The sequence below is a fragment of the Triticum dicoccoides genome, chromosome 6A, assembly GCF_002162155.2.
Source record: "Triticum dicoccoides isolate Atlit2015 ecotype Zavitan chromosome 6A, WEW_v2.0, whole genome shotgun sequence".
In the NCBI taxonomy this organism is placed as follows: domain Eukaryota; kingdom Viridiplantae; phylum Streptophyta; class Magnoliopsida; order Poales; family Poaceae; genus Triticum; species Triticum dicoccoides.
Genome location: NC_041390.1, coordinates 243,784,697 through 243,794,255, shown reverse-complemented (window position 1 = coordinate 243,794,255; position 9,559 = coordinate 243,784,697).

Genomic DNA, 9,559 nt, shown 5'->3' with positions numbered 1-9,559 from the left:
AGAATGGTGGTTGTGGAGAAGACAAAAAGGAGAAGATAGTCTCACATCAACTCGGCGTATCAATGGGCTATGGAGATGCCCATCAATAGATATCAATGTGAGTGAGTAGGGATTGCCATGCAATAGATGCACTAGAGCTATTAGTGTATGAAAGCTCAACAAAAGAAACTAAGTGGGTGTGCATCCAACTTGCTTGCTCACGAAGACCTAGGGCAATTTGAGGAAGCCCATCATCGGAATATACAAGCCAAGTTCTATAATGTAAAATTCCCACTAGTTTATGAAAGTGACAACATATGAGACTCTCTATCATGAGGATCATGGTGCTACTTTGAAGCACAAGTGTGGAAAAAGGATAGTAACATTTTCCCTTCTCTCTTTTTCTCTCATTTTTTTATTTGGCCCTTTTTTTTTCTTTTTGGCCTCTTTTTTCTCTTTTTTTTCGTCCGGAGTCTCATCCCGACTTGTGGGGGAATCATAGTCTCCATCATCCTTTCCTCACTTGGGACCATGCTCTAATAATGATGATCATCACACTTCTTTTTTACTTACAACTCAAGAATTACAACTCAATACTTAGAACAAAATATGACTCTATGTGAATGCCTCCGGCGGTGTACCGGGATATGCAATGAATCAAGAGTGACATGTATGAAAAAATTATGAAAGGTGGCTTTGCCACAAATACGATGTCAACTAGATGATCATGCATGGGAATATGACAATGATGAAGCGTGTCATAACAAACAGAAAGGTGGAAAGTTGCATGGCAATATATCTCGGAATGGCTATGGAAATGCCATAATAGGTAGGTATGGTGGCTGTTTTGAGGAAGGTATATGGTGGGTGTATGATACTGGCGAAAGGTGCACGATAATAGAGAGGCTAGCAAATGTGGAAGGGTGAGGGTGCGTATAATCCATGGACTCAACATTAGTCATAAATAAATCACATACTTATTGCAAAAATCTATTAGTTATCGAAACAAAGTACTACACGCATGCTCCTAGGGGGATAGATTGGTAGGAAAAGACCATCGCTCGTCCCCCACCGCCACTCATATGGAAGGCAATGAATAAATAAATCATGCTCCGACTTCATCACATAACGGTTCACCATACGTGCATGCTACGGGAATCACAAACTTCAACACAAGTATTTCTCAAATTCACAACTACTCAATTATCATGACTCTAATATCACTACCTCCATATCTCAAAACAAGCATCAAGTATCAAACTTCTCTTAGTATTCAATGCACTTATATTAAAGTTTTTTTATTATGCCTAAAAGAAAATTGCCATGTTGTTCTAGAGGACTCTCAAAATAATATAAGTGAAGCATGAGAGATCAATTATTTCTGTAAAATGAAACCACCACCATGCTCTAAAAAGATATAAGTGAAGCACTAGAGCAAAAACTATATAGCTCAAAAGATATAAGCGAAGCACATAGAGTATTCTAATAAATTCTGATTCATGTGTGTCTCTCTCAAAAGGTGTGTACAGCAAGGATGATTGTGGCAAACTAAAAATCAAAGACTCAAATCATACAAGACGCTCCAAGCAAAACACATATCATGTGGTGAATAAAAATATAGCTCCAAGTAAAGTTACCGATGAACGAAGATAAAAGAGGGGATGCCTTCCGGGGCATCCCCAAGCTTAGGATCTTTGGTGTCCTTGGATTTTAGCTTGGGGTGCCTTGGGCATCCCCAAGCTTAGGCTCTTGCCACTCCTTGTTCCATAATCCATCAAATCTTTACCCAAAACTTGAAAACTTCACAACACAAAACATAACAGCAAATCTCGTGAGCTCCGTTAGCGAAACAAAACAAAACACCACTTAAAGGTACTGTAATGAACGCATTCTTTATTTATATTGGTGTTAAACCTACTGCATTCCAACTTCTCTATGGTTTATAAACTCTTTTACTAGCCATAGATTCATCAAAATAAGAAAACAACACACGAAAAACAGAATCTGTCAAAAACAGAACGGTCTGTAGTAATCTGTAACTAACGCAAACTTATGGAACCTCAAAAATTCTAAAATAAATTTCTGGTCGTGAGGAATTTATCTATTAATCATATGCAAAAATAATTAACTAAATAGCACTTTCCAATGAAAAATGGCAGCAATTTCGTGAGCGCTAAAGTTTCTGTTTTTTACAGCAAGATCAAAAATACTTTCCCTAAGTCTTCGCAACGGTTCTACTTGGCACAAACACTAATTAAACACAAAAAACACAACCAAAACAGAGGATAGATAAATTATTTATTACTAAACAGGAGCAAAAAGCAAGGAATACAAATAAAATTGGGTTGCCTCCCAACAAGCGCTATCGTTTAACGCCCCTAGCTAGGCATAAAAGCAAGGATAGATCTAGGTATTGCCATCTTTGGTAGGCAATCCACAAGTGGCTGTCATAATAGATTCATATGGTAATTTAATTTTCTTTCTAGGGAAGTGTTCCATGCCTTTCCTTAATGGAAATTGGAATCTAATATTCCCTTCCTTCATATCAATAATTGCACCAATCGTTCTAAGGAAAGGTCTACCAAGAATAATAGGACATGAATGATTGCAATCTATATAAAGAACAATGAAATCTACGGGAAAATAATTCCTATTTGCAACAATAAGAACATCATTAATCTTTCCCATAGGTTTCTTAATATTGGAGTCTGCAAGGTGCAAGTTTAAAGAACAATCATCAAATTCACGGAAACCTAGCAAATCACACAAAGTTTTTAGGATCGTGGAAACACTAGCACCCAAATCACACAAAGCATAGCATTCATGATCTTTAATTTTTATTTTAATTGTAGGTTCCCACTCATCATAATGTTTTCTAGGGATAGAAACTTCCAATTCAAGTTTTTCTTCATAAGATTGCATCAGAGCATCGACAATATGTGTAGTAAAAGCTTTATTTTGACTGTAAGCATGAGGAGAATTTAGCACGGATTGCAACAAGGAAATACAATATATCAAAGAGCAATTATAATAATTAAATTCCTTGAAATCCAAGATAGTGGGTTCGTTGCTATCTAAAGTTTTGACCTCTTCAATCCCACTTTTATCAATTTTTGCATCAAGATCTAAAAACTCTGAATTTTTGGGACGCCTTCTAACTAAAGTTGACTCATCTTCAATCCCATCATTATCAAGATTCATATTGCAAAACAAGGATTTAATAGGGGACACATCAATCACTTTTATATCTTCATCTTTATTCTCATGAAGACTATAAGAACACGCCTTCACAAAGCAATCTTTCTTAGCATGCATCCTAGCGGTTCTTTCTTTGCACTCATCAATGGAAATTATCATGTCTTTGAGAGACTCATTGATATCATGCTTATGTGGAATAGATCTAAGTTTCAAATAATCAACATCAAGAGAAATTATATCCACGTTCCTATCCAACTCATCAATCTTAAGCAATTTTTCTTCAATCAAAGCATTGAATCTCTTTTGCGAAGTAATAAATTCTTTAATACTAGATTCAAAATCAGAGGGCATCTTATTATAATTTCCATAAGAATTGTTGTAGGAATTACCATAATTATTAGAGGAATTACTAGGAAACAGCCTAGAATTAAAATTACCTCTATACGCGTTGTTACCAAAACTGTTCCTACCAACAAAATTCACATCGATAGATTCATTATTATTCTCAATCAAAGTAGACAAAGGCATATCATTAGGATCAGTAGGAGCACTCTTATTAGAAAACAATTTCATAAGTTCATCCATCTTTCCACTCAAAACATTAATCTCTTCGATTGCATGCACTTTTTTACTAGTAGATCTTTTCGTGTGCCATTGAGAATAATTAACCATAATATTATCTAGGAGTTTGGTAGCTTATCCTAAAGTGATTTCCATAAAAGTGCCTCCCGCGGACAAATCTAAAAGATTTCTACAAGCAAAATTCAACCCGGCATAATTGTTTTGTATAATCATCCATAAATTCAAACCATGTGTAGGGCAATTACGTATCATTAATTTCATCCTCTCCCAAGATTGTGCAACATGCTCATGATCAAGTTGCTTAAAATTCATAATATCGTTTCTAAGAGAGATGATCTTAGCAGGAGGAAAATACTTAGAGATAAAAGCATCTTTGCACTTATTCCAAGAATCAATACTATTTTTAGGCAAAGACGAAAACCAAGCTTTAGCACGATCTCTAAGCGAAAACAGAAATAGCTTAAGCTTAACAATATCATTTTGCACATCTTTATTCTTTTGCATATCACACAAATCAACAAAGTTGTTTAGATGGGTAGCGGCATCTTCACTAGGAAGGCCAGAAAACGAATCTTTCATGCCAAGATTCAGCAAAGCAGTATTAATTTCACAATATTCAGCATCGGTAAGAGGAGCAATCGGAGTGCTAATAAAATCATTATTGTTGGTATTGGAAAAGTCACACAATTTAGTATTATCTTGAGCCATCGTGACAAGCAAGCAATCCAACACACAAGCAAACAAGCGAAGAAGCAAAAGAGGCAACATGGAAAAGAGAAGGGGAACGGAAAAAGAGGGCAAATAAAACGGCAAGGGTGAAGTGGGGGATAGGAAAACGAGAGGCAAATGGCAAATAATGTAATGCGAAGGATAAGAGTTGTGATGGGTACTTGGTATGTCTTGACTTGGCGTAGATCTCCCCGGCAACGGCGCCAGAAATCCTTCTTTCTACCTCTTGAGCATTGCGTTGGTTTTCCCTTGAATAGGAAAGGGTGATGCAGTAAAGCAGCGTAAGTATTTCCCTCATTTTTTGAGAACCAAGGTATCAATCTAGTAGGAGACCACGCGCGAGTCACCTCGTACCTACACAAACAAATAAGAACCTCGCAACCAACGCGATAAAGGGGTTGTCAATCCCTTCACGGCCACTTGCAAGAGTGAGATCTGATAGAGATGATAATAATAACATAAATATTTTTGGTATTTTTATGATACAGATTGAAAGTAAAGATTGCAAAATAAAATAGAATGGAAACTTGTATGATGGAGAATAGACCCGGGGGCCATAGGTTTCACTAGCGGCTTCTCTCAAGATAGCATAAGTATACGGTGGCTGAACAAATTACTGTCGAGCAATTGATAGAAAAGCGAATAATTATGAGAATATCTAGGTATGATCATGTATATAGGCATCACGTCCGAGACAAGTAGACCGAAACAATTCTGCATCTACTACTATTACTCCACACATCGACCGCTATCCAGCATGCATCTAGAGTATTAAGTTCATAAGAACAAAGTAATGCCTTAAGCAAGATGACATGATGTAGAGGGATAAACTCATGCAATATGATATAAACCCCATATTTTTATCCTCGATGGCAACAATACAATACGTGTCTTTTCCCTTTCTGTCACTGGGATCGAGCACCGCAAGATTGAACCCAAAGCTAAGCACTTCTCCCATTGCAAGAAAGATCAACCTAGTAGGCCAAACCAAACTGATAATTTGAAGAGACTTGCAAAGATAAACCAACCATACATAAAAGAATTCATATAAGATTCAAATATTATTCATAGATAGACTTGATCATAAAACCAAAATTCATCGGATCTCGACAAACACACCGCAAAAGAAGATTACATTGAATAGATCTCCAAGAGAATCGAGAACTTTGTATTGAGATCCAAAGAAAGAGAAGAAGCCATCTAGCTACTAGCTATGGACCCGAAGGTCTGAAGTAAACTACTCACACATCATCGGAGGGTCCATGGAGTTGATGTAGAGGCCCTCCATGATCAATGCCCCCTTCGGCGGAGCTCCGGAAAAGGCCCCAAGATGGGATCTCTTGGGTACAGAAGGTTGCGGCGGTGGAAATAGGGTTTCGTGGTGCTCCTGGATGTTCTCGAGGTATATGGATATATATAGGATGAAGAAGTAGGTCGGTGGAGCAACGAGGGGCCCACGAGGGTGGAGGGCGCGCCCAGAGGGGTAGGCACGCCCCCTGCCTTGTGGCCTCCTCGATTGTTTCTTGATGTCCACTCCAAGTCCCCTGGATCACGTTTGTTCCAAAAATAACGCCCCGAAGGTTTCATTCCGTTTGGACTCCATTTGATATTCCTTTTCGGCAAAACACCGAAATAGGCAAAAAAAGAGCAATTTGGGCCGGGCCTCTAGTTAATAGGTTAGTCCCAAAAATAATATAAAAGTGTAAAATAAAGCCCATTGACATCCAAAACAGATAATATAATAGCATGGAACAATAAAAATTTATAGATACATTAGAGACGTATCACCCCGCAGTGTTTCTGACGCTGCATCATTCTTCCGAGCCGAAGAGGGTAGCTCAAAGGAGAAGCTGTTCTGGTCGCAATATCTTGCAGCAGAACATCCGGTGGCTTTTAGCGACCAGCTGAAGCAGCTGGTCGAGCTGCATAGGGTGGCCGAACTCGCCATGAAGGATTTAATAATTCGGCTTCGGCCCGCAGAAGTTATACATGGCAGCTACTTCAGACTCGTGAAGCGGCTGGTCAATGCGTGCCCTCGGCTTGATGCCATCAAGCGGTCGGTCTACATAGAGGGTGCGCGGATGGCCTTTGCCCGTGTCAAGATACAATGGGCGAAGATGGATGCCGTCAAGCTTGCGACCGAAGGACCGCCCGCGGGCAAGGAGCACCGCACGCCTGAGCGGTATTTTGAAGATGTTCTGAAGGGATCCCGCATTGTGGCGGAGCAATGTGCTAAGGACATTATGTTTGAATGAATACATTCATGTAATCCCGTCCTGTATGATGAAAACAAGGCTTGATATGTAATATAATGCTTTGTTGTTTATTATTTAAAGTTTTACCTCCTGTGCGGCCGTTATATCAAGTCTGAGAGTTGGCCAGTCGTCGACTTCAGCCCCCACTTAGGTAGTACGGGGGTGCTCGGGATGAATCTAAGCACTCTTTATCCAAGAATTTGGCCCTTGAGGAGGTGTTTAGCGCAACGAACCAGGCAATCGGACTATGTGGCTTTATCACCCTCACTTAGCCATAGGAGTTTGACAAAAAAATTAGGCACAACCCCTAGTATCTGTACTAGTGTGGTGTAAACACCTGATCGGATAGGAACCGATTCGTCGCACAATGCAGAAAAAATCGCTAAAGATTTAAAACCTCCTAAGAGCTGACCGGCTCTCGCCGCATCATGACAGTCAGTTTTCGACTTTCTCTACTGAGGTGCTCATCTAGATAAACCGGGACACAATCGCAGTAGTTCTCCCTTTACTACCCTAGCCGATATAGCAGAACATAAGGTAGTAAGCACAGGAGTCGGGCAACCCAACTATTGACCAAAGACATGATTCAGAGCCAATGCATATAATGCTAAATTCGGGGTGCTGAACTGTACTGTAAAAAGTGTTCGGACTTTGTTGCCGTGTTATGGGGCACAATGAAGCCCCTGGCGGATTGAAGTGTACCAAAGTGTAAAGTTGCGATTTGATACGATTATCAAAATAGCAAACTAGTGCCACAGAAGTTGGGCTACAAACTGTTTCCATTATAGTTTGATTAATATGTCAAAGCGTATTTTGTACAAATGGTGTGATAAGCAACAACGACTATTTAACATGCTAAGACCAAGGAGGAGCTGTGTACGGGTCCTGAAAGCAGGTAGAATGATCGTTGAGAAGAACATCTAGAGATTCCCCCACACATCTGTGCTACTTGCCACCTTGGTGTGTCCGACCTTCGAAAGGACCGATTACGAGGCCGTCGGGAGGCGCCCGTGGAAAAGAAACCTAAAGAGGAGAAAAGAAAAGAAGAAGAAAAAAACTGAAAGCATGTGTGTCCAGGGGAGGTCGAGCCATATTATGGATCACAATCTAGTTATGCCTCCGTCTATGCCCATGGTATTTTGAGTGCGTAGTTATGTATGCGTGGCGTGAACACTGCCACTTGGTGTGGTCTGGGACGGAGGACGAATTACTAGTTGAGCTCTTGACGAGCTGGGCTGTCTTGGCGTAGAGTAGTCCGGACTCGTTTGACAATGTCCGGGAGTATGGCTACCGAATTAAGGTTCTGCTTGTGGAGGCCGCTCTGTACCTCAGCTGCCAGGGCAGCGGTGTGCTCCTCGGTACGGAGGGAGCGCTCCGTATTTCCATTGATTGTTATGACACTGCGTGGTCCAGGCATCTTGAGCTTGAGATAAGCATAGTGCGGCACCGCATTGAATCGGGCAAACGCAGTTTGTCCGAGCAGTGTGTGATAGCCATTGCGAAAGGGGACGATATCTAAGATTAACTCCTCACTTCGGAAGTTGTCCAGAGATCCAAGACGACCTCCAATGTGATTGAGCCCAAGCAGCGGGCCTCTACACCTGGTATAACTCCTTTAAAGGTAGTTTTGGTGGGCTTGATCCTTGATGGATCGATGCCCATTTTGCGCACTGTATCCTGGTAAAGCAGGTTGAGGCTACTGCCGCCGTCCATGAGGACTCGTGTGAGGTGAAATCCATCAATTATTTGGTCGAGGACCAGTGCGGCTGATCCGCCATGACTGATACTGGTTGGATGGTCCCTATGATCGAAGGTGATCGGGCATGACGACCATGGGTTGAATTTTGGGGCGACTGGCGCTATCGCATAGACGCCCCTCTGTCCCCCTTAGGGATATGGGTGGCGTATATCATGTTCACTATTTTGATTTGAGGGGGAAACTTCTTCTGCCCCCCTGTGTTCGGTGGACGGGGCTCCTCGTCGTCGTTCTCGCTTCGCGACCCCTTCTCCTTGTCTTCGGCATTTAACTTGCCGGCCTGTTTGAAGACCCAACAACTCATGAGGGTATGATTGGCTGGTTTATCAGGGGTGCTGTAACACCCTGGATATGACTTTCCCAATATGTATTCCAACTCTTGCCGTTTCCGGCCTTAAGTTATTTTATTTTCTCGGGTTCAGGTTTTTGTCTCCGTGTGTTGTTATCATTGTCATGCATCTCATATCATGTCATCATGTGCATTGCATTTGCATACGTGTTCATCTCATGCATTCGAGCATTTTCCCCGTTGTCCCTTTTGCATTCTGGCGCTTCGTTCTCCTCCGGTGGTCATTTCTACCTTTCTTTCGTGTGTGGGGATTAAACATTTCCGGATTGGACCGAGACTTGCCAAGCGGCCTTGGTTTACTACCGGTAGACCGCCTGTCAAGTTTCGTACCGTTTGGACTTCGTTTGGTACTCCAACGGTTAACCGAGGGACCGAAAAGGCCTCGTGTGTGTTGCATCCCAACACCCCTCCATGCTGGCCCAAAACCCACAAAAACCCTCTCCATCATCTAGAGCGTTTGATCACGATCGCGTGGCCAAAAACCGCACCTCATTTGGACTCTCCTAGCTCCCTCCACCTCTATATAAAGACCCCTCCTCGAAAATCCGGATCTCTACCGTCCAAACCCTAAAAAAAGGATCCCCTCGCCGCCGGACGTGTCCGGATCGGGCTGGACACGTCCGCCCGATCCGCCGCCACCAACCCGCGCCTGCCATGTGTTGCCGCCGCCGCCCCGCGCCACCGGCCCGGCAACCCGTGGGAGGCCCTCCC